At 33.3% G+C, this 25,961-nt stretch overlaps 1 protein-coding gene and 1 pseudogene across 3 annotated transcripts in view; one reads left to right on the top strand and one right to left on the bottom strand.

Annotated features, from left to right (window-relative positions):
* Window positions 1-2,096: 2,096 nt before the first annotated feature.
* The window catches only part of LOC128986958 (COMM domain-containing protein 4), a 106,585-nt gene continuing 82,720 nt past the window's right edge, over window positions 2,097-25,961 (top strand). For all 3 annotated transcript variants that reach the window (XM_054407591.1, XM_054407589.1, XM_054407590.1), the window contains exon 1: window positions 2,097-2,195. The gene's annotated coding sequence lies outside the window, so the exon portion shown is untranslated. The remainder of the gene's footprint in view (window positions 2,196-25,961) is intronic.
* LOC128986956 (uncharacterized) overlaps window positions 11,246-25,961 on the bottom strand; it is a 35,704-nt pseudogene continuing 20,988 nt past the window's right edge.

Genomic DNA, 25,961 nt, shown 5'->3' with positions numbered 1-25,961 from the left:
TCTAAGCCAAGTCCAATATGAGCCTACTAAAATTGGGCTTGGGTCTCCAAGTCCCGAACAAGTCCATAATGAGCCTGCTTAATCCACCAGACCCGTTTTGTATCCATCATTCCAAGCTTAGAGTGGGTTTGTGCCCATGAGTTCACTGTAGGTTTGGGGTTGGGACTTGGGTTGGACTTGGGGAGCCAAACCCATAACAAGTTGAACAACTGCCAACTTCGGTCTCTAAAACAAGTCAAAACCAAGCCTACAGACTTTGGTCCCTGAGTCTAAACCAGGCTTGGGAACTTGGGCCAATGGACTTGGAACAAGTTCCCAGCAAGCCCATTGTGCTGTTGGGGATAGCGCGCGGCAGTCAGAGTGTTGTCACTATGTCGGGAAACTAGTCGGAGAGGGAGGTGCTGTGGACAATGTTAATTAGTCACACTAACCAAACACGCTCTTGAACACCGCGGGATCCCTGAAATGTGTGAACTTGTCCTTGATTCAAATGTTGACATTTTTTGTGTGACTATGAGACCTAGCTTCACCCTACACTCCCTCAGACAGAGACAACCACGAACCACACTATACCAGACCAGGATACATTTTGTTGCACTCTGATTGCCACCACATTTCTGGCCTATTTGAGGAGGAGGAAGCCGGTGGTGGCATTGCTTTACACATCAGAGAAGGAAAATGACCAACATGTTTTCCAGTCGACCTTGACCTCCACCTGGTATAGAATCACTTTCTGTTGTCATAAGGCTAAAAAGCCAAGCGACTGGGTCTTTGTGTAGTATACAGGCCTCCAAATGTACGATACACTAACCTTGCTTCTTTGTTTCACTCTTTCTTTCTTTCTCTATTTGTTGACTTAGCAGTTGAAGTAAACTCTGTGAACTGTCTAGATGACACGAACTTTTATTATTTATTATTAATGTTTATTATTTATGAACATAAGTTAATTAAAATATGTGAAATAAAACATAAAGAATTGTCAATCAAAACAATATTAAAATTTAAAATTTATTTTTGTACATTTAAAGTGGAGTGTATATTTTCATAGCTCAGTAACCAAGCTTTCGTATTCTTAAAAAATACACAAATAAATACCATTAGCTGCCTCCAAACAAAACAGCTGTTACAACACTACTTGCAATGTTGCTACTTCTAAGAAACAACACTACTGACAGTGTTGCCATTTCCAGTTGCCTGCAATTGAAGGTGGCCGTAGGCACGGCCGCCTTTAACTCCAGGCCGCGGCCTTCGAACTGGCAACGTCGCAAGTGGTGTTGTAACAGCTGATTTTTGGAAGCAACTAATGGTATTTGTGTATTATTTAGGCTACGAAAGATTGATTACTGGACCATGACAATATTGACTCCGCTTAAAAATGTACAGATATAGATTTTAATTCATATTGTTTCAATTTTCAATTATGTATGTTTTATTTTTAATATTTTAATAGATTTATGTTCATAAATTAAAAATTAAATCAATAAAGTGCGAATTAATGAGCTGATGTCACCTGTCTGCCATAGTGCCATGTTATCTTATGGGACGTCTGTCACTGAACAACACCACTTGCGATGTTGCCAATTCTACCAGGGGCCCATTTCATAATAAACTACAAGTTACAAGTTACAACTTGTAACTTGTAATTTCCATTAGATTTGCATTGGGCGATCGGCTGATTTACTAATAATATTAGTTTGTACTTTATTATGAAATGGGCCCCAGGTCGCGGCCTGTAGTTAAAGGCGGCCGTGCCGTAGGCCTATTTTGCAGTCTGGGACCTGGGACCTCAAAACGTAAAAGTTAATTGGTTTCGGATCCAGGTCTTACCATGAGACCTTCGGTAATACCTTATTACTTATATGGAAAATTCGCTAAATAAAACTTCTATGATAAAACATACTCCCTTTTTTTTAGCTTATTCACGATATGGGAGATTTGACATAAGCCAGCAAGTATTTTGTTTTGCTATTCTTGACAGCTTCATGATTCAAAGGCTTCCTTAGACCCGTTAGGGTGTTCCCAACCTTCAACTAGTCAGCTGTGTTGTGTAAACAAACAAAACACAGACTCCAAACAAAACATAACCTATGCCAAATTGCCAAATGCGTTTTTAGTTACAAATCTTAAACAGTGTCCTTTGTGATTGTGATTCTGTGAATATTTCATATTGTTGCTCAGAACAAACCATTTCTTCAGTAAGTATTGCCTTTTGGATAATAACTTAAAACTTATTTCTTTTAATCCATTAAGTGATTGAATACTAGCCTAGGTTAAGTTTACATTGCACCCATCCATGGTCATTGTTTATTATCTTAGTGTTGGGTAGTGTTTTATATTTATAATTGGTTAACTTATTAGGCTATTTGGATAAAAGGCTATTTTTGAAATCTTGTTGGCCGACTTGCATGGAAGTACATGAAAAATTTGTTACATGACATTTGTTTGATGATTGGGACATTTAATTTATCAGAAATCCATTTATCTAGAAATCCTCTCTGGCAGATAGTTAAATTCTTCTTGAGTGTTGCACCAGGCCTAAGTTAACCGGATTGGCCAGGATTGAAATACACCCTCAATCTCTTAAGACTGTCTCCTGACTGGGTAAATAACACCATAGAATCCTTCGTCCCTGATGAAACCTTATGGTCTACCCTACTAATGAAGCTAGCCAACCCAAACCCAAGCATAAGTTATAACCGTTTTTTAAAGTCTTTAACATGACTACAAAGTTGCAGCATACAGTACCAGTATGTCAGTAAAACCTTTTAGCCATTTTATATTGAGGAAGAATAGTGAACTAAAGAATAGTCAAGTTGACGTAATTTGTGACGTCACAGAAAGCAAAACAAAACATTTATTTAACAATACTGTATAACAACTGTTGCAAACAAATTAGCCAAATAAATACTAAAATGAGAAAGAGAATATACAGCCGTGGCGAAGTTGATGCTACATCAGGAATGCTCACACGAGCGACACATCTAGCTGAATGATGGTGACTAGCATTCCTCGTGGCCCGGCGACACCAATTCAGACAAGCGACAAGTCCACAGACTTGATCTCCGTGGCCGTACGCTCATGTGAACGGCTCCATTTCATCCTGTGGTCCACCTAGTCATGCGGACCTAGTCAAGCCTAGTCAGCTAGATGTGTCGCTCGTGTGAACCGTGTGTCAGCCCCCTGAGAAGACTGGAAGTCCAGGGAGCATAACAGAGCTTCTAGGTTCATCTATTAGGCAATAGTTATACAGTAGAATCTTTCTTTCCTTGTATAATCAATGTCCACAATGTTAAAATAAATGAACGTGCCACATTTTGTGCTAAATATTAGGCCTAAATATAGGTTAATTGTTTAATTCAGCTGTGTGAATTGTAAAATGAAATGCATTAGGCAGTTCTATTTGTTTACATTGCAATGCAAATGTAAACATTGTGAGTTTTCTCTATGAAGATGCCATGGAGACCAATCAATAGTTACTTTTTAAAAGCCTCGCCCAAGAACTTTGAAAGCCAATGGGTCAAAGCCCTTGGTCAGTATATACTCCTAGGATGGTAGGTAGCCTTTTTATTGTAAAATATAAGCCTAGTCGGTTCTGTTGTTTTTACGTGATTAAGTAAACTCACACACACACTTGAACACAGATCATCAGTTTTCATGTAATAGTATTATAGAGATAATACTACCTACATGTAAAGTTGTGTGTAAAGTTGAGACATGTGTTTTTAAAACCATTACATCCCTCAATCCTCGCTCTTGAGTACAGTAGACTCCCTCTTATCCGGTCTCCTCGGGACCGAGGCCAGTCCGGATAACGGTTTATCCGGTGAAGCCGACGTCCCCAAAAACTCATTAAAACGGATTTTTTAAATGCGTATTTGACTTAAATTTAGGAGAGCATTGTATTTAGACACGTGATCACTGGTCTCAAATCTTTCCCACGAGAACGGTCGTTTCAGTACCGCACACTTCCTCCCGATCTAGTCCGGTTAAACCGATGTGCTGATAAAAAATGTCCAGTTAAAGAGATGTCATTCTGAGTGTATTCCGGCTAAACCGATGTCCGGTTGGGGATTGCCCAACTCCGCGCAGTGGTCAAATTTAATCCGAGGAAAAGTTTTATGGCCCCCGAAGGGTTCAGCCCAACTCCGCGCGGTGGTCACTTTTAGTGTCAAGTCCAACTCCGCGCGGTGGTCACTTTTAGTGTCAAGTCCAACTCCGCGCAGTGGCCACTCCTAATATCTACGGTAGTTGTTTTGGTAAAGTTTTTACCAAAACAAAGGCTACAGCACATTTGCATGGACGTGAGTTGATGTTTCCAAAAATTTTGCTGCTGTTATTACAATAATACCCCCGCCACAGCAAAACTGCAGACTAAGCGAACTTCTATAATTGCCTGATTGCATTACCAGTAAAATATCTCTTTCAAAATATAGGCTACTATTTATTCCCTATTTAAATAGCATTAGTTTAATGAGTACACATAGGTTTGCTGCGAGAGGCAGGGTAGTAAGTGTTTTTGTTAAATGTCAATAGTTAAGTGTAAAGTAAATGCATTTCCAAATTTAATCAAAATACACTCCAGGAAATTACAACAATTTACTTATTCTCAATACGAATAACATGGAAATTATAAAATTAAAATTTGTCGGCATTTTTTCTGTAACTATTATGGCGCATAATAACACTTTGATATACTAAATTATTAGTCTTTAAGCTCTACAAATTGCTTTCAAAAGAAATTGCAAAAATTTATGCTTTTAGGGTCAAAGTTGGGAAAACTCGATTTTTTTCACCATAAACCCCCGTTTTCATGGTCCGATCGTGCAGGTTCGTGAACTCGTTCGAATAAATGTCGGTTTAACGTTCACCAAATTTATTTTTGCTCGAATCATCCTGCTAACGGACATATATACCGGGTGTCCAAAACCACCCGTACACCCCTTTCAAAACGATGGAAACCTTTTCTTACAAACAAAAAATAATACAGAACTAGCTAAATTCGGCACGGTCTACCAAATGGTGATAATTTCAAATCCAAAATCACACCGGAAGTGGCTTTTTCAGACCGGAAGTTGACTTTTTTAAATGTAAACTACCAATTATGATTACAGAATCGGATTCTACGTTGAAAAATACATAACTTTTGTCACAAACATTTTTGAAACACTTGTTTTCTACCTCTAATCCCCCATTAAAGTCAATAAATTTTGGTCATTCATGTGTAAAAGTTACTCGAAACAATAATACTGTAGATAAAAACTAATAACAAAGATTACATAAAGACATATGATTAATAGAATCAGCTGTTTATTTTAAACACCTTAGCAATTGAGTAACAGCTGGTCTACACATTGCTAAGTTTAATTTTTTTATAATTTATTGTTACATATGACTCCTTAAATGTAAAAACATAGGATTTATTTTTAAAATAAAATGAAATGAAGCAATGTGTAGACAAGCTTTAACTCAATTGCTAAGGTGTTTACAATGAACAGCTGATACTATTTATCACATGTCTTTATGTAATCTTTGTTATTTGTTTTTCTCTATTATTGTTTCAAGTAACTTTGACAGATGAATGACCAAAAATTATTGACTTTAATGGGGGATTAGAGGTAGAAAACAAGTTTTTCAAAAAATGTTTTAGACTAAACTTATGTATTTTTCAACGTAGAATCCGATTCTGCAATCAAAATTGGTAGTTTACATTTAAAACAGTCAACTTCCGGTCTAAAAAAGCCACTTCCGGTTTGATTTTGGATTTGAAATTATCACCATTTGGTAGACCGTGCCCAATTTAGCTAATTCTGTGTTATTTTTTGTTTGTAAGAAATGGTTTCCATCGTTTTGAAAGGGGTGTACGGGTGGTTTTAGACACCCGGTATATATATATATATATATCAAACATATATATGAATTCGAACGGATGATGTTTTCGGCCTTTGGGACATAAAAACGAACAATTAAATCAGTGGGTCCAGGTCTTACCATTATACCTACGGTAATAACTTATTTCCTATATTCGCTAAAACGTTGGTCTGGGTGTGGCTTCAATGAAAATCCTCTTCATCGACGTCAAATTCGCCATTTAATAAGACGAAAAAGAAATATTTTAGCTTATTATACAAGTAAAATTATAGATTCACAACTGGAGGTGAAACTTAAAAACCACTATGTAAGAAGTGTGGATACGTATGAAAGTTTCTGAAATTCACAGTTCACAATTATTTAATAATACATTTTATTAACGATTTCATGAGTTTTACGTTACACTTGTGTGCTGCGATCACGGATTTTACCTTTTTATGCAGCAAGACTTTTTAATGAATAACAAAACTTAATAATCTCTTCCAATAACATTTTTAACAAAGGAAACATTTTAAAATTATTTTTGTAATCAAATTTAAAGTATAAGATTGTTTTTGAGGTTTGCCAATAATGTGATTTAGTATTTCGGGAAAATTAATAAGATATTACTTACCGGTACTGTGATTTTTAAAATATTATTTACGATTGTAAAATGTTTTACTAAGGTTAATATTGCTTCGCATTTTAAAGCTTATAATTATTGTTTAACTATAATTTTAATTTATCATGGTTTGAAATAAGTGTAACTTTTGTAAATTTGTAAATATTTTACTTATTCAATTTTAGTAGGCTAATAATTTGTATTTTATTTTTAGTCCAGATATTTAAATGGATTGTCCTTTTTTTGGTTGTTTGTTTTGTAAATAATATAGGCCTACACGATGTTTATGTTAACGATGATTAATTTGATGTAAATCTGTGTTGTATGATTATTATTAATGTTTGATAAAAACCACCAATTTTGGCTCACTTGCCTTGGAATTTTGAACATTTTGTACGTAAAGTAATTAAATATAAAGTCAATTTTGAAGTCTGAAGTTTTATTAAAATTCCTATACTGCTTTAAGTATTGGTATAATTTTGTATTGCAAGTCATAAAAAACATAGAAGTTTGTCGGCCATTTTTTTTCCAATTTGAGGAGTGTAGTTAACTGTTGTATGAAACAGAGATTACAGCTAATTTGTTATAGCAATCTGCGGTTGTATACAAAACTAATATTTTTGAACTTGGTACTAAAGTTCAGAGAGCTCATAAGCCCAGTAATATGAATGATTGACTATTGTATAATTTGGAACGTATAAATTCACACGTCAGTCACTCATTCTCACGGACTTTTAAAAACTTCTTATATTAGTGGTTTTTAAGCTTCATCTCCTGTTTTAGGTATATCTTATCCCTTTTCCTTTCCTATAAATGATAAACATAACATAAAGTATAACACAATTTAAAAGTTCAAACACCAACTCTCCGCCGTCAGGGCTGTGAGAGCCAAAATTGACCACTGCGCGGAGTTGGACATGTGCCGCGAGGGATCCGAAGTAACCACTGCGCGGAGTTGGACAGTCGGTTTTGACAGATTTCTGACCACTGCGCGGAGTTGGGATAAGCCCGTCCGGTTAAAAGGTGTCCGGATAAGAGGGAGTCTACTGTAATTAATTGTAATTGTAATATGGATTTGCAAATGTGGTGGTGCTAAAAACATCTGCTTGTAAACTTCCTGTAAAACCTCCACTGTTTTCATGTAGGTACAGTATATAAAATCTAAAAATGCAATAGCAAATATTACCCTTTATAAATGTTTTTAATAGTTAAAGTGTAAAAATATTTTTAGTAATTGAAGTGTACAAATATTTCAGTAATTTTAAATTTATTCCTTACTATGTTATTCAGCAATTAATTAAAGTGATATCCGAAATGTTTGAGCTATAGATTTGAATTGGTTAAAAAAACCAAAGTTGGTAAATAACAGTGTCAGTCTACTCTAAACTAACATAATTAATCAGTTGTAACATACAAAATAGTTGAATAACTTGGTACTTAAGAGGCTTTTGCTTACAACATTTAGCAAAACAATGTTAAAGCCATTTTGGGAGCTTAGTCATAAAAAGGAAAAATGCTTTTGCCTATTAATTAACCTTCATCGTTCATCTCATTGGACAAAACTGTCTTTTGGACCCTCGCTCATTAGCTTCACCTTAATCCCCAAACATGAGCTTGGGTTGTAAATGATCACTTAAGGCTTTAGTGATAAAATATACCTAACTATTAAAACATGTGGGATAAAAATCACTAATTAGACAGTTAAAAGCCCTCTCGAAATTATCCAGATATTTATGTAATTTTAATCCTATGAATCCATAGAGAAGTCATAAGAAGGAAACACTATATAACTATATTTAAGGTTCATTTTATATGTAGGGTATCAGGTAACACAATTAAAGATTTTAGTAACCTGTCCTGCTCCAGCACCACCCAGTAATATAATTAAATTGCTACAGGTTTATTATTTCTCAATTCACAGATTCATTGATCAATTATGCTTTAAAAATTAAATAGCTAAAAAATAAAAAAAAACATTAATTGTCAGCTTTTTTCATTTGGGGTTTAAGAGGTAATAAATATAGGCTGGTAAAAGTAAAAAAAAACATTTGCTACTGTACTGTTTAATTCACAACCTGTAGTTCCACAGAGATAATTCTACTACCGTTAAGTAGTAACTACCTAGAGATGATATCAAGTAAATAAAATACAGCTACATGAATATTCTCTCATACTGGAATACTCAAAGATCTTATATAATAAGCTGTACAGGCCTCTTAACAATTTATTTTACCTGACCCTTAATAGACGCACACTCTTAAAGCTATTCTGGAATGTTTGCCAAATGTTTTAACATTGTCTATTGATTTTATTTAAGCTTTTCTTGACTTAATCATTAACCATATTTTGAAATCTTGAAACCTAAAACAAAATTATACTCGCCCCTCTGTTTATACAGTACTACAATTTTTTAGATAGTCGTAACTAATGTACAAAACTATTCAATATGTAAAATATTCATTGATAATCATGATGGAATACGAATGTTTGCCTAATATTTTAGCTTAAATAATAAAAATAAATTCAAATTGTAAAAAATTATTATTTTCTTCACCATGATCACATGACACTTTTGATTTTTTTTCTTTCATCAAGTGGCTACAAATTCCAGGAGGCTCTTTGCTTTAAGAGAAGTTCTATTCTAGGGACTATCAAAAGACAATATGAAATACAATATTAAAAGTTTTCATGTAAAAAAATATAATTTGAATTCCCTATAAGTAATATTTCCAGGTTTTAATGCTTTTTTGGAAAGGCCTATGCGGTTTTGTATTTTAATTTTTGTAATGTTTGTAATGGCACCTAGCATCATTACCATGATGCAATTGCTGAGATAAACAGAAAGTGCAGTAGGCTAGGTTTTCCAACTGCTTCATTTCGGTGGTTTAAATTATAAAATATATTGGTAATACACCAACAAATCTTTATTGTCAAAGTAATTAAATGAAAAACATGTATTCAATTCTCAGCAATGTCACCAGCATGGTACAAAAATATACATGAATATTTATTTATATCACTCACGAATAAGTTTGTCAATAACTGTAATTAGTAAAAATACATTTAGGCTAACATATCATTGAGAGATTTACAATGTGGTTTTGTCAAGTTTGGCCTGCTTTTTTATGAGAAATTGGATTTTTCCAAATAATACTTCTCTAACCCTCTGTTAATTTAGATATTTCTAGTAAAAAAAATAATAATTTTTCAATAAAATTCTTTAGTTGTAACAACAAGTACTGTATGTATATATTTTATCTGCATTTTAAACAGCTTTAATATAATTTGCTATGAAATAAAGTGATAATGATAGTGATAGTAATAAAATGTAACTAACCCAAAATAGGTATTTCATGTAGTTGTACAGAATTTTAAAATAATTAATGCTCTATTTACAGTTATTTGATGGAAAGAGAGAGGATGGTTGTTATAATGATCTTTTTCCACCCCAGGCGTAGAAATTAACCCCTTTAGAAAATGACTTTACCATCAATGGCCACGAAAATCCACCTTGCAGTATGAGTTTTGTAATATCTCGGTTCTTTTTCATGTTATTAGTTGATCTTTTATCTCTGTTCGACGTTTCATAAATTGATCCTCCAATGCTGTATCCTTTATTGTTAGGTTCAACTTGTTCATCACTGTTTTTTGCCATTATAAGATGCTTTGCATAAGTAGTACTTTCAGCATCATTGGTGCGATTTCTTTTTCTTACCACACAATCTCCATTTTCTTTTATACATTCTTCTGGATCTGTCTGAAAAACTGTAATATCACTTCTTTTCCCACCCCAGCTAGAAAATGCTGGCCTTCGTTTACCGTTTGTCAACTGCATTTTAGGTACTTTATTTTCATACCAAGTGTGAAATATTGGACTTCTTTTATCAATCCATTTGGTTGCTTTACTATTATCATGCATATATGTGTTATATTTCATTGGGCTTTCTCTTGAATTCTCATATTGTGTTTCTGAAAAATAATTTGTATTAAATTTCCTATCTTCAATGTCAGAGTTTTTAAATTGATATTTATTTGTATTTCTTGAGAAGTCTTCAAAATCAGCAGGAAACATTTTATTTTTGTAATTTGAGTCAAATACAGCTTCAAAATATTTGGGAGTGTTACCAAAACTTAGTTCTTTGCTTATGTCTCCTTCATAACTTTGTTGAACTCCGTTTCCAATTTCATCACCTATATTTTTATTATTTCCATCAAATGGTAAGCCACTGTTCCTTTCTAGTTCTTTTTCATTTTTAGAGTTCTTCACTGTTTCTTTGGGAATATTCCATTGAGGCTTATCATTAAAAAGCAATTCTTGACAATATCGAGTTTTATACTTTTCTGGATTTTTGTATTCTTCCTCACAGCTTAAAAAATTAATATTTACCTTTGGTTCTAAGAATCTCGTTTGGATATTGTATTTGTTTCCTTGATTTTGGTGTAGGCCTACGTACTCTAAAAGATGGCTCAAGTCTAAAAAAGTATTTAGCTCTGTATTGACTTTCACTTGACCATTCAGTGCTTTTTCTGGATATTCTTTATTTTTATTTACTTGATGCAAGAGTAGATTTCTTATAGCATCATTTGTTCGAGCTGAAAGTGGGCTTACATTCCCATCCTCTCCTTCCATGTTCAATGTTAATTGAATATTCTCTTGCTGTTTATGCGATGGACAGTAGCAAATTCTGCATAGATTGTCTATCTCATACAAAGATCTAAGTTCTTTATAGTTTGGGAAGCTTTCCTTTTTATCATTTTTAAATCCCTCACAAATATCGTCACACAAAGGCTGAAATATATTACAATTAAAATCTGGAAAATTCTGTTCTTCTTGTCTGGCTATTTCTTCATTTAATCCTAAGCTAAACATTTGAGGTTCACTTTTTACACTCCAACCACTTTTTCCTCTCCAGTTATTAAAGTCAGAAAGCCTTTTCCCTCCCCAGCTGTTGAAAGCAGCAGCTCTTTTACCTCCCCAGCTGTTGAAAGCAGCAGCTCTTTTACCTCCCCAGCTGTTGAAAGCAGCAGCTCTTTTACCTCCCCAGCTGTTGAAAGCAGCAGCTCTTTTACCTCCCCAGCTGTTAAAAGCAGCAGCTCTTTTACCTCCCCAGCTGTTAAAAGCAGCGCCCCTTTTCCCACCCCAGCTGTTAAAAGCTGCTGGTCTTTTCTCTTCCCAAAAGTTAAAACCAGGATCCCTTTTTCCTCCCCAACTATTAAAAGCAGCATTTCTTTTGCCTCCCCAACTGTTAAAAGCTGCATTTCTTTTTCCTCCCCAACTGTTAAAAGCTGCATTTCTTTTGCCTCCCCAACTATTGAATGCTGCATTCCTTTTACCTCCCCAACTGTTGAATGCAGCATTCCTTTTTCCTCCCCAGCTGTTGAATGCAGCTCCTCTCTTCCCTGCCCAGCTATTAAATGCAGGTGCCCTTTTTTCTCCCCAGTAATCTAGTTTAACAGATCTTTTTCCAGCCCAGCTATTGAAAGCAGGATATCTCTTTCTGTTTTGATCAACCATCTTAGTTTTTAACTCTCCCAACTGTAAAACAGGGATGTAATTTGATCTTTTTTCATGGTGATTACTTTCTTCAAAATCTCTTTTCCCTCCCCAACTGGAAAATGCAGGATGATTGGAAGCACGCTTTTCTTTTGGCCCTGATCCATTGTCGTCGGATTCATAGTCTAGTGCACTTAAAGATGAATTGTCTGATGTCAAGTAATGCTCTTCTTGACCTTCCATATCATTAATGTTTTCTTCTAAATCTTCATCTTCAAGATGCCCCTCATATCTTTTTCCTCCCCAAGCATGAAATCTTTGTTGTCTCTTTCCTTGGTCTTCTTCCCTAAAGCTCCTTTTTCTCTCCAAGTCAACTTCAGGATAGCTTGAAATCTTTTGAATCTCAGGTGTTGGATAGTTGTCTTTACCATTTTTAATGATGCCTTCATCTACAGGTTCATAAAAGTGATAATTGTGGAGATCACCTGAAGCGATACTTATTGTGATGAGAAGCAACCACCAAAGCTCCATCCTGAAATAAAAACATGAATGTATTAGTCATAAAACAAAATGTAGTATATTTTCGAAACATAAAATTGCAATGCATGATGCCGTAGCCTCCTCTAATCCAAAAGTGACAACTCCACTGCCCCGGCAAACCGAAACAGCTGTTGCACTAATTTATAATGGAGCATACTGACAATATTTTATGTTTACACTTTTGTTATTTCTGTTATTACTATAGCAAAAGCATAGCCTCCTCTAACACAAGACCACGGCAACGTCATGCCTATTGCCATGGTAGGAACAGAAATAACAAAAAAGTAAACATAACATTTTCTATACCGTCCTTCGTCCTTTATAAATTAGTGCGACAGCTGTTTCGGTTCGACGGAACAGCGGTGTTGCCACTTTTATCTTGCTGCGGCCTAGGCTATGGTCCTATATTTTACCATTCGATTTATAGTCAGCACAGGACAGACAAAATTGAATGGTTTTGCCGCATGGAATAGCTGCGATTAAGTGCTGCGAACAGTACATTCAGCGTTGCTACAATAATACCGCTACAGTATCACATCTGTCTCGGTATACGTATCGCAATTCGCAATTCGGTCTGGTGTGAGTAGCCCAATAAGCCACCATAACACCATGGTATCGCGAGAGAATTTCCAAGAAAAATTATCACGCCGGCTCTGGTATTGCACGGAGTATCGCTCTTAGGCTTATGATTAAAGATTTAAATACCCCTGCCGCAGCAAACCTGCAGACTAAGCAAATTTCCATTTGCCTGATTTATTTCTCTTAAATATATTTAATATTTAAAGAACTTTAGATTTAATGAGTACCTGCTACAGGGAGGGTAATAAAGTGTGTTTTTAAGTCAAATATAAAAGCTTAGTATAAAATAAATAAATTTGCCCTGTTTGATCAAAATATATCTATATAAGTTAAGCAAACTACAACAATTTACTCATTCTCCATAAGAATAACTTAAGAATTTTCTCCAGAACCAATTACCGTACAAAAACACCTAAATGTACTTATTTGTTTTGTGTAAGCTCTTAAAAATGGTTTTGTGAGAAGTTGGCAAATTTTATGTTTTGAAGGTCAAAATTGGAAAACCAATTTTTACCACATAAAACCCCGTTCTCATAGTCTGTTCAGGATGGTTCACGAACTCGTTTTATAATAAACGTAGGTTTTTCACGTTTTTACCAAATTTCATCGTAATCGGATCATTTTTATTGAAGTTATCGTGCTAATGGACACACATATACAGGATGTTTCTAAATTGTCTGGAAATATTTTATCGACTTGTTCCTTGGGCAAACAAAAATGCCGTATAAGTATGGGTCTAAAATGCCTAGACTTCTGTTTGTCGGTCTGTTTGTGATTTTAAAAAAATATTTGATATCTTGGGCATTTTCTAATTTATAAATTTAAAAATTGGTATAAATATGTATAATTAAGAAAATAAAAAGATCTTAACAAATGTCGTTCCAATATCTCAAGACTTTTCAATATGGCGGCCATTTATAGTATATTTCATCACTAGGGCCTAAAGTGACTCTATTTGACCCGAGGTCAAGTTTTACGATCGAGGCGAAGCTGAGGTCGGAAAATGAGAGAGGGTTAAAAAGACACTTTTTGCCCGTGTGGTGAACTATTATATATTTTTCGTCATATTACTCATATTGTGCCATTAAAACAAACTAAGTCAGAAAACGAAATAATTTGTATGTAAAGATAATCTCCCAAAACGACTTCCATCTTGTTTTCAATTCTTCTAATGCAAATAAGCTGTTGAGTACGTTTAGTAAGTGATTTAATCATTTCGTCTATTACGATTGTGTTACAGTACATTATACCATCGATATGTCGAGTGATCGACAACAATAGGCAAACACATTACCTAATAAATCAATCGATAAATAATTTCAAACGATACGATCGCCAGCACAGTCGAAATTTGCAACTGTTTCCAACAGCTGATTTTTACTCCCTAGGGACTAAAAATTATTTTTAATCCCTAGAGAGTAAAAACACTACTTTAGACCAGCAACGTATGCATTAATATCAGCTGTTTATACTGCAGTATGACGAAAAAATCTTTAATGCCAAATTTCATGAAAACCGTAAATATTAAGAAAATTGTTTAAATGATCAAAGATATAGAGAATTTAAATCCAAATAGAATGATCTATTGTTTGTTCAAATGGGATGATAAAGAGCTGAGTTGTCATTTTTTTCTACATTCTGTTATGCAATTTAATAGTATGGGTAGTCATTTTGAATTGCGTAACCGAATGTAGAAAAAAACTGATAACTCGGTAATCTGTGAAAAGGTTGACAATAGAATTACTTATAAATAGTTGTAGTTGGTCGATATTAATACAGTTCTTCGTTGATTCATTAAATATAAACAGCTGGTTTTCCATTCAATAAATCAAGGCCAAATCGGTTAATACAAATTTCTTTTAGATTGAAAGATAAAGAAAGAACTTGAAAGAACTTTTGAAAGATAAACATTTGACAACACAGTTGCATGAGTACGGGCTTAGCCTATCCACAGTATTGACATGTCCGGTATTACAGTAATCACATTGTCACTTATGTGACTCAAATTACATCCTAGCGTGCTAAATGCCTGGACCTGTGAATTAACCATAATTGGCTATTTGAAATATTAGTGGGAAAACTCTCTGAAGAGACCACAATCTTCTCAAAGTAATGGCAATTAAACTAACGTGGCAGTTATTACTTTACTGCTAACATTTTTAACTTTTAGAAATATATTTGAAGGTTATAAATAGGTAGTTTACACATTTTACCTTAATAAAATTACCTATGTTGGAACATTCAATCTCTTTATATTTTCATCATTATTTTTAAAGGTAAAAAATGTGACAACAATATTTCTAAATTTTTTGAATGAAGTGTCAGTTAGGTATTAATAGTCGACATACAAAACTTGATATATTTCAGTAATATTCATATTTAATGTGTTCACAGTTTTTTGTTTTTCTTTGTTGATCTTATAAATGAAGTGTTTAAGTGGAAGATACTGGTACATATCTGTAATGTGGCAAACGATATACACAAATAAAATAATAGTAATAATTAATAAGCTTAATAATTGTGTTAAATTAATGTTGTATTTTTGGTACGTTATTAATCAAGGTACTAATGCGTCATGTACCTTTCTAAAGGTGGTGAAATTAGAATTCTCAGTGGAACTTGGTTACTGGTTTTAATAAAATAAATGGAATAGAACTATTTTCATTTTCTTTAGGTTAGCCTCCGGATTACGTTGAATATATAAAATTGTTGTATATTGGCCTACCTGCTTCTTGGTAACCAAAATTTTTGCATTAGCGCTACTAGTTTCGACTTCACGAATTCATCGTCAGGCGTCCAGGGGATGTCAAAATTACTTCATCAGAAGGTCGTCGAACACATATTGTACATTTATACACGAACATGGACTCAGACACGAACACGAACATAGATACGATAAAAAGGTACATTGATATACAACGGGTGAAAGTCTATAAATAAAAATGGTACAACGGTGTTATGCGCACAACAAGATCTTCTAGGTCAAAATGAAAAAACAAAAATTAATTGGTCCCAGGTCCAGGTCTTACCATGAGACCTACGCTAATAGCTACTACCCTACGGGCAAATGGACAAATTCGCTAAAATAAACTGTTGTGTGAATAAAACTCACGCTGTAAATAAATCATGTGATTGGAATGTTTTCCATTTGTCTGATTTTTGTTTATATTCCGTTGTTATTCCGTCACCAGCATGGCAACCCATAAGGCCCATATGTTAATTTTTTAAAAATTTAAATTAATTTTTGTGTTTATTTTGTGGCCTATTTTTTTTTTATAAAGAGATGCTGCTCATCTACAGGCAAATATACAGGGTGAATAAAAAGTCAAGACCCCCCCTCTAATATTTTTCCAAGTAAATATACAGATTTATCCTTTAGATGGTCGATCAATCTTAGCAGGAAGTTTAATTTTATCATTTTGACATTTTTGAGTGTCCCCCCAAAAGGGGGGTTTTGGGGGGCAACTCAAATATTTTAAATGTAAACCCCCTTCAAGTGACACCTCATTTTGAAGAGTTTACAAAAACTTAAAGGATGGTGAAAACTAGAGGTTTCTATCTCTTCTCTATCCAAAATGGTAGCCCGTCAAATGTTGTGGAAAATCAACGGTAAAATTGTTAATATTGGCTGCCATTTTGGATAGAGAAGAGATAGCGAGCTCTGGTTTTCACCATTTTTTAAGTTTTTGTAAACACTTCAAAATGAGGTGTCACTTGAAGGGGGTTTACATTTAAAATTTTTGAGTGTCCCCCAAAAGGGGGGATTCGGGGGACAACTAAAAATGTTTCAATAGAAACCCCCTTCAAGGGACACCTCATTTTGAAGTGTTTATAAAAACTTAAAGAATGGTGAAAACCAGAGCTCGCTATCTCTTCTCTATCCAAAATGGCAGCCAATATTAACAATTTTACCGTTGATTTTCCACAACATTTGACGGGCTACCATTTTGGATAGAGAAGAGATAGCGACCTCTAGTTTTCACCATTCTTTAAGTTTTTGTAAACACTTCAAAATGAGGTGTCACTTGAAGGGGGTTTACATTTAAAATATTTGAGTTGCCCCCCAAATCCCCCCTTTTGGGGGGGCACTCAAAAATTTCAAAATGATAAAATGAAACTTCCTGCTAAGGTTGCTTGACCGCCAAAAGGATATCTCTGTATATTTACTTGGAAAAATATTAGAGGGGGGGGTCTTGACTTTTTATTCACCCTGTATTTCTAACAGTATGCGTAGATTTTCCCTGTGATGCACGCGAGCTGAAAAAAAGGTGTTCAAGAAACCATCGATGTGATGCAAGAAACATGCTTGCCTATTAATATATAGGATAATCACCATTAACACCTTTCAACATGCATTGCCCATATTTTTGGGAGATTTAAAATAACAAACTTTAAAATAGATAACCCGTTGACAACACAGTTGCATGAGTATGGGCTTAGCCTATCCACAGTATTGACATGTCCGGTATTACAGTAATCACATTGTCACTTATGTGACTCAAATTATATCCGAGCGTGCTGAATGTGTGAACCTGGTTTAGTAACAGTGAATTGATCTGTAATTGTTTAATTTTGGTAACCTCGATTTCTAAAAATCAAACTATGACTACCAGAATGAAGTATACATCATAGCTTTGTAAGAGTAAGTTAATAGATCTTTCTTCTTGTCTGAATAGTGGTAAATAGTTTGAGACTATGTTTAGTTAACTATGTAGCAATGTTTTCCATGATATTTTTTAAAAATAAAACGTGTAACTATTTATTTAGTATCCATCAACCGCCTAGGTCAGATGAGCAGTGTGCAGTGGTGTCTTAATCAGTACTGTGGTTGTGGAAACATTGTCTACGGCTGAATGCTGAGGAGGCCTATTAGACCCCCACGTCGTTCATGATTGGAACTGACCTCTCCTCTCTTATGTCTCGTGGTTCATGTCACTGTTGTTTACATGCATCCAACTATAGTGATGTTTAGAAACTCAAGTACAACTCTTAACTCAAACAATCACATTTTTGTATGGCTCAGTAGAGTATTTTTTATCACAGTATTGACAAAATACTTGTCAACATCGAAATATCCCTCCTCAACAAGTGAGATTACGAGTCATAAATCTCACATTGACAACTCTGATTGACAGCTCCAGTAAATGTGTGTTTGATTTGTTTGGCTAAAAGTCCATTTTGAAAACAGCAACTTTTATAGTAACAAAAGTATTATAATTTATTTGAATAATACATTTACTATGTAGCCGTTTTACATTATTTAATCATGTAAAGAATGACCTAAGTATAGAATAATATACCTAATAGTTATATTTTCAATGTTCTAATACTGTACTAATTTGATTTCTTCTGTAAGTTAAACATCAACTTTGCCCTCTAATCATTGTAATCTGGAAATAATTCGCGGACAAGAATAATAATTATTGAAATTAACAGAAGCAATATCCAACAATATTGTAAATTGTAATTTAGCTAACTCACTAAATCTTATTACACAAGAGCTTTGGGGAATATTTAGTCAATGCATAAGGTCTTTCAGTATTTAATATCGGACATTCTAATTACCTAAATGAGCGCTAAATTAAATCAGTAATTCTTCTACAAATTTAATTTTACTTTAAATTGGAAAGAAATGCAATATACTGGCCATATTTTCTATTCAACACTTTAGGCAAGGGCCTATAACACTTTATGAAGGCCTATAGTGCTACATTAAATATGGAAAAAAATGTTAAGGGCGATAGCCAGAATTATAATAAAAAGAAATTCACAATGAAACGTGCTTGGGTCAGTTATATAAAGTCGTTTGTTGTATTTCAACAACATTAAAGTTAAAGTTATTTTATTGGTTTAGAGGCCAATTTTAATAATCCATATAATTTGGGATTTAAAATACAGATATTCTAATTGATGATAAGGTATGTTAGATAAAAGCTCTCCCTTAATCTTTCTGCCATGGCGAGAAGCACACATTAACGATTTGTTTGATTGTTAAAATTAAAAATTGCATTTCGGTAACTTCCTACCAACGCCTCTAAATGATAAAATATACTTTAAAACACATTTTTTCTGAACTCAAGACTGATAAGGGTTCTGGTCACCCGATATCTCTCTCTGGTGGTAGAGTGAGATTCTTCTGCCTCAGTCAAGTAATCCCCCATTCAATCAGTAATGTGAGTCATACAATACACCCTCTCCCCCTCCCACACCACTCTCCTGTAATCTTGGATGCATACGATATTCTAAATTTTAGAAGATGAGTGGTTTTTGTCCGAAGTATAAAATACAAACTTAACATCTCTTTGGGGGGAATTTTAATAGGGACTAAGTATATTTTCTAGTACTGTACACGAAATTCGTATTTGCATAGGCAACATTGTTGGAATGCAACAGGAAATTTAATTTTAAAAAGTTAAGGTTTTACTTTTGATGGGAATTGAAAAAGTTTAAAATGTGTTACATCACTAGTAGTGATGATTAGTAATAGTTAGTCGGTTTTAGTATTATTTAATCATGTCTTACAATAATTTGTTTAACTCTCATGTAATAGTTAAGTATTATTGCACTTGTATCCGCTACCTACAGATGACTGACCTCATCCTAGTTTCTACGCCTCTTCTCATTATGTTTATGGCTCATAAAACACGCTTCCTTCGTTCTCTCAATTTGCCGCTTGATGAAGCTCTTTAGACTTAATTTATGATTCTCAAAAAACCTGTAAGCAAAATAGTTCATTCAGCTAACGAGACTGTTTATAATGTTAATATTTTTTAGTATATCAGTATGTTGAATCATGCGGGTTTTTATTGCTCGACAGAGTATATCGGGGGAGCTGAGTATTAATAGTTAGGGCACAGCTCCGCAGAGAACCAACTATATACAGGTTGTCCATAAAAAAACGTTTCAGGACTTTGGGAAATGAATCCTCATACTAAAAGGAAGAAAAAAGTTTATGTGAAGGTATGTCCGAAAATTCATATTTACCCAGATATCCGCCATTTCTATTTTTATACAAAAATATTTTTATATGTGAGGTTTTTCATTCGATGATTATGAAATTTGGTAAGCATTTTAACATACACAAGACCTATTATATAAAAGATCATTAAGTTGGTCTGATTGTAAGTTTCAAAATAGCGACCGTTAAATTTTTTATAACTTAGTTCTATGAAAAAATGTGACGATTAATTTTTTTAGAATTTTTAATTCCCTATCAAACAATACCAAGATCGGAAAAATCAAACCACAAAAAACTAAAAAGTTTTTTAGTTGTGAGAGCAGGCAAAATTAAGTGTTCCCCGACTAACTTTGCTTTATTTTTACACCAAAAACTTTATATTTCAGTTATCTTTTGTCCGATATTTTTGATCTTGATATTGTTTGATAAGAAGTTAAAAATTCTAAAAAAAAGTATTCTTGACATTCTTCCATAGAATTAGCCATTTTTAAGTTATTTCAGTTAGGCCTATAAAAATTCAAATAGCCGCCATTTTGAAATTTGAAATCGGACCAACTCAATTATTTTTTTCTATAGTAGGTATTGTGTATGTTAACATGCTTACCAAATTTCATAAGGTTTCTGTTAGCTTATCACAGTTTAGCTTAGTTTAATCTATAATTATAACAAATATGCTAGGCCAATTATTTTTAAAAACAGTTGTGTAGTTTTACAGTTGTAATTTTGTGTAATTACATGTCACATATTGCATATCATTTTAAAGCTTAAAATGTGGAGATGTTTTTTAGATTATTTGACTGTTTTAACACGATTTGATAAAACATTTTCTTAAGCGAGTTGTAGCGCCCTTTTTATAGATTTTTCAAAATTTTTTATTGAAGTCGAATTTACAAACTTTTGAATGTGTTAAGCTGTACCATATTATACGTGTTCTGATAGTAAGTTAATAACGATTCTAAAAATGCAATTGAAAATATCATTATGTAGGTTAAAAGTTGAGAAATATGAGATTTTATTAAGCAATGTCAAGAAATTTGGAAAAATCTAAAATGGATGTTACTGGAAGTGGGAGTGAGATATAACTATCCAATTTGCGTATTGTTATCGCAATTTGCGTGCCTAATAATGCCTTAAAATATTTGACACTGACTACCAAACACCTTGTATATAAATTTCTATTGCCAGTAATTCATCACTAATAACTCAAACTTTTTCAACATGTTGCATAAACATAATTTACATAACCTTATTTATTACTATTCATATAATATTGACAGAACTAAGAACGTTTTATACTAGTAGCAATCAACGGCAAATCTGTAGACGTCCTTGTACCGGTATGCAAGACCCACAATGATCCATTATGTTGGTCAAATAAATCACTTTGTATGCACTAACTGACTGTACATGTGCTGATACAGTGTCTCATATCAACTATTTATCACATTACCGGTTCTGATCAAGTTACACGTTAAAGTTGTTTGTGAAAGCCAAATTATTCAATTGATTACAATCTATTATAAAAAAAAAACTGGATTATAGGTGTTAAAGCCTACACTTCACTATGTTACGGCCGCCTTGATTCCACAACTGACTCGATTTGATGTCAGATTATTCAAATGTGGAATAGTTAAACAAATACCTTTTTAAAGTTTTGTTTGTACACAATTGCACTAGCCAGCAACAAGTAAACACTTGTTACATAAGGTACATTTATGATTTTATTTTATTTAATTAGTTATGTTAATCGCCTCTGATAAGAGATGATAAAGAATAATTCCTGTAATTCCCCCCCTTAAAAAAACCTGTAAAGGTTAACAAGTATGCCACACACGAGTTATCACTTATCTAGTCATAAGTCAAGTGGTTTTTGCCTTTTTCTTTTTACCCACTACTTGTTATTTGTTTTTATTTTTTTACCAGGACCAAATAGAGACACTCATTCCACATAGACCTAATCATAGTTTAAAATTATTTGTGAAACATCGACATTGTTTTGAGTAGTTTTAGAAATATATACTCAGAAATAATTCAATTTTTAGAAACTTTGTAACTAAAAAACCTCCGTACTTAGAATTTTTATGAAAACTTAGTAAAATTCAACTTTTTGAATAATACGAGCGTTTAACCTAGGTTTATCAGATGACCAGTTTTGAACCAAAGTGAAAATGTGCCTTAATAGCATCAGTTTCTACAAAGCAATATTGTTTGTTATGTTTGACTTTTGTTGGATCATTAGCCACCCAAGACATTTTGTGGCCAGTTTTGAGATAATTGGACAGATCGACTGATACCTATTCTGTTATGCAAGCATCTCCTAACTTTCTTCTCTATAGCTTACCAAACTGATTTTACTTTTCCAACACTATTTTTACTGGGTTAAAAGTGTTAAAATCTCCTCAAAACAAATTAAGTCAAAACAATAGTCTCTATGAGCCAAAAAGATTGCTAAAGATTGTTACTGAATGTGGACAACTATTATCATATTTATATATGTCAATGAATTAACATAGAGAATAACTTGACTTAAGTAGTATTTTTTTAAGAAGAACATGTCATATCTTTCTCAGACCTAGACAAGCTTATTAACATATTTTTTGTGAAATATTTCATGGTTAAGTTGTTACTTTTTGTGTTCTACCATGGTTCTACTTAAATGAACAAAACAGTCCATTCGACCCTAGTGTTAGCTCTGTTGTGATGGATCTTTTCGTATTTTTCACAATGTTTTTATTATTTTAGCGGTATAATAAAATTGTTCAAGTTACATACATTGAACTAATGTGTAGGAAGAGTAATACATGCGATAAATTAAAAATTGTACTGTAGGAAGTTCAATTGTATGTTATCGTAATGGTGAATTATGCCACGTAAAATGCCTACAATTTTGTTGACAGCCTTATTAGCCGACAGCTTTATTAGTTTCAATATGACAAATCTTTTTAGTTAGCATGCACTCCTGTATACCGGCTGTATTACACTAACAAGCGGATTTTGACATCAAAAACACAGCACAACTCTTACTTTATATTCATTAAAACATTCAGTTTACTAAAAATACGAGAAGTTAATTATTAGCAACTCTGGTTAATATTGCCTAGCCGGTAGGTAAAGGCCGCAATGTTAATTTGATGAGCTATTCTCATTATGGCTATAACAGTCTTGGTGGTTGAGATGGTGCTTCTGAATACTCATCATATTGAAAGGTTTATTCTGCCGTCCAAGATTATGCCCTCGTAAAAATCAAGAGTCTTGAATTATATTAAATTAATATTGTGCTTCTTGATTAGGGAAAATCATAAAATTCTTTTATTTTGAGAAGCATTTGTTTAGTTCAAAAGAACTATTCGACCGGTTAAATCAAATAAAACATAGTTTTAATTTTACAAAGCTATTAGGCTCACATTTTAAATTTTACGAGCAAAAATGACAATCAATATACTGGATATTTATCAATAAACTGACTTCGCCACTATTCGGTTTACCATAAACTATGGTGTTTGCCTTTAATCTAATAATTATATAAATTATAGTAGAAATACTAAAAAATAAATCTATTTCTTAAACCATTTTCGTCTGCCTTTTCAAATTGTAATCCTGTTATGCTTTAATTTTATTTTCCTTCTTAAAATTGTACAGTTTACTCGTCTGAGCAAAAATAAATACTTTGTACTAGTGTCAATAGTCCCTAGTGGTCGATCACCTTTGCAAAAATTACAACAAAACTTGATGTACGAAAGTTAGAGGCTAAGTTCTTAAGAGGTAAAAGAATGTTGTGTGTGTACAACGTGATGCCACTTGAGTTTTCAGATAAAAGAGTTTAACATGAAATTCCCGTTTGTTAAACATGATACCAAGTAGAGTTTCTCAACACTGAAGTGCAAGTGGTGTAAGCAAATATGCCTTTGACGTGGTTAATTATTCCGATATACTAAATACTGGGGTGGTGATTTGTAGTTCATACCAACACATAACTGTGATAAATATTTTTGTTTTGCTTTTGGCCATAATAAGATAACCTAACAATGTGGTTGTACTCAATACTTAAATACCTAGCTTAATTGCATAGACCATCAGTTTCTTTTAACACTTGCTATTAAAATTTTAGACAAACTCATCAGAAGTGTATTATATAAGGATAATAAGTAGAAACCCTTACTAATATCCTAGTACTCGTTACTCCTGCTTAGCAAAGGGGAGAACCTAGAAGAGAATAGTGTAATTATTTAGATCTGCTGTATAAAATATTTACAAATCCATGATTCATTAAAAAAAGATTTTCCCGCTTAGTTTGTTAAAATCGTTTTACTTTAATTGATTTGAAAGGTTTAAATTTTCCTGAGCCTCCTAGTACGATGTATAAGTGACCCCGATGTGGGTTATACATCATGTCAAATTTCATCATCATAACTGAATATTCTGTTACCAACTAAACAGTACCAATTCTGTAGTTTGAATATGATAGGGCAATGTGATCTCGTCTAGCTGTGATAACAAAATTTAATGGTTATTAACACTACATCATTGACGAACATTCTGTTACCCCATCATCGTATGTAGATGTTCCTAACTCGTATGTGAATGTGATAGTACTCCGCGTAGGCCTAACACTGAGCTTTTTGACACTTAAACATGGTTCTAGAGAACATTTATATTTTTAATATTTTATATGGATTTTGATATATTAAAAGACAGGCTATTCTGGTGCAAGTATAGCCTATGTATATATAGGTTTAAGCTATAAAATGTTTGGGTTTTGTTTCAAAAGCTGAATTAACAAAATCTAATCTACAAACATTTAACTAAATCTGTGTGTGTTTTATCATTATTAACTAACTACTAACACAATAAGCCTGCAGTGTAGATATGCAACAAGTCGTTGCCGAACCTCAAACATTGTGGCGACTGTCAACAGTCTTAACTACAGTTTGATGAAATAATATCGTCAAATGTGGTCTTCATAATTACTTGCAAGCAATTTTGGTCAACGTAATTGCTAATGACCTTAGCCTAAGGTTACAGTTGTAGTTTGTTATTGATAACGACCTAAGGTTATTGTTCTACTTTACTGTTGTTTTATTAATTCGGATGTAATGAAGATCTGATGATTTCCCACTCCCCTAGGTGTTATGATGATGATTTTAGTGGTCCATTTGAGTCGGCCAGCTACAAATATTTTGTATATTTACTGTACATTATTTTTATTTATGTTCTGGATATCTCCCAGTTTTATTTTTAATTTTAATTTACAATCCCTGAAGGGGTGGATGGGTTTTCAAATTACAAATTTGTGGCATCCAAACGTGGTGATAGTTGACGAAGAAACTAATTTTTTTGTTTAATTTTTAAATATTCATAAAATATTTAGTGATTTTTTTAAATAACATATTTTTTTACTAAAATGGTTGTGGTTTTCATGGAAACTGATTCATATACTGTTCCTTTATGGTATGAGGGACACACACACAAATTTTTATTAAAATTGGATTATTATTGAGGAAGAAAAGTGTACTTGACAAAAAAACTTAGACTTTTGAGAAACGGCAAAAGTACCTCCTTCCTGTGCTGTTAACATTCAGTAGTACCTCGGGCGTGCTAAAGTAAGAGTTAATGAAAGTCGCTGTTAAACTTTAAAAAAATTGTCTTCCATAATATTTAGTATCTACGTGTTCAGAAAAGTCTGTTTTACAAAAAAAACAGTTTTACAAAACTTTAAATATTTGACAGCGTACCACTCACGGCCTAACGATTATTAGTAGGTCCTTGGGCATGCTACATTAAGCTGCAAGAGTTAATATAGGTCGCTGTAATGTTTAGAAATAATTTTTTTTCTTCCTTAATGTTTATTATATACGTGTTTAAAAAAGTCTGTTCTACAAAAAAAAAAGATTAAAAAAATGTATTTGACTGCTGTTATCTTA

This window comes from Macrosteles quadrilineatus, unplaced genomic scaffold (genome assembly GCF_028750875.1).
Source record: "Macrosteles quadrilineatus isolate MER2022 unplaced genomic scaffold, UCM_ALF_1.0 Scaffold_2__2_contigs__length_208266976, whole genome shotgun sequence".
Lineage (NCBI taxonomy): Eukaryota > Metazoa > Arthropoda > Insecta > Hemiptera > Cicadellidae > Macrosteles > Macrosteles quadrilineatus.
The sequence above is the reverse complement of the archived record's forward strand: the minus strand, read 5'-3'. Positions and strand labels throughout refer to the sequence as shown.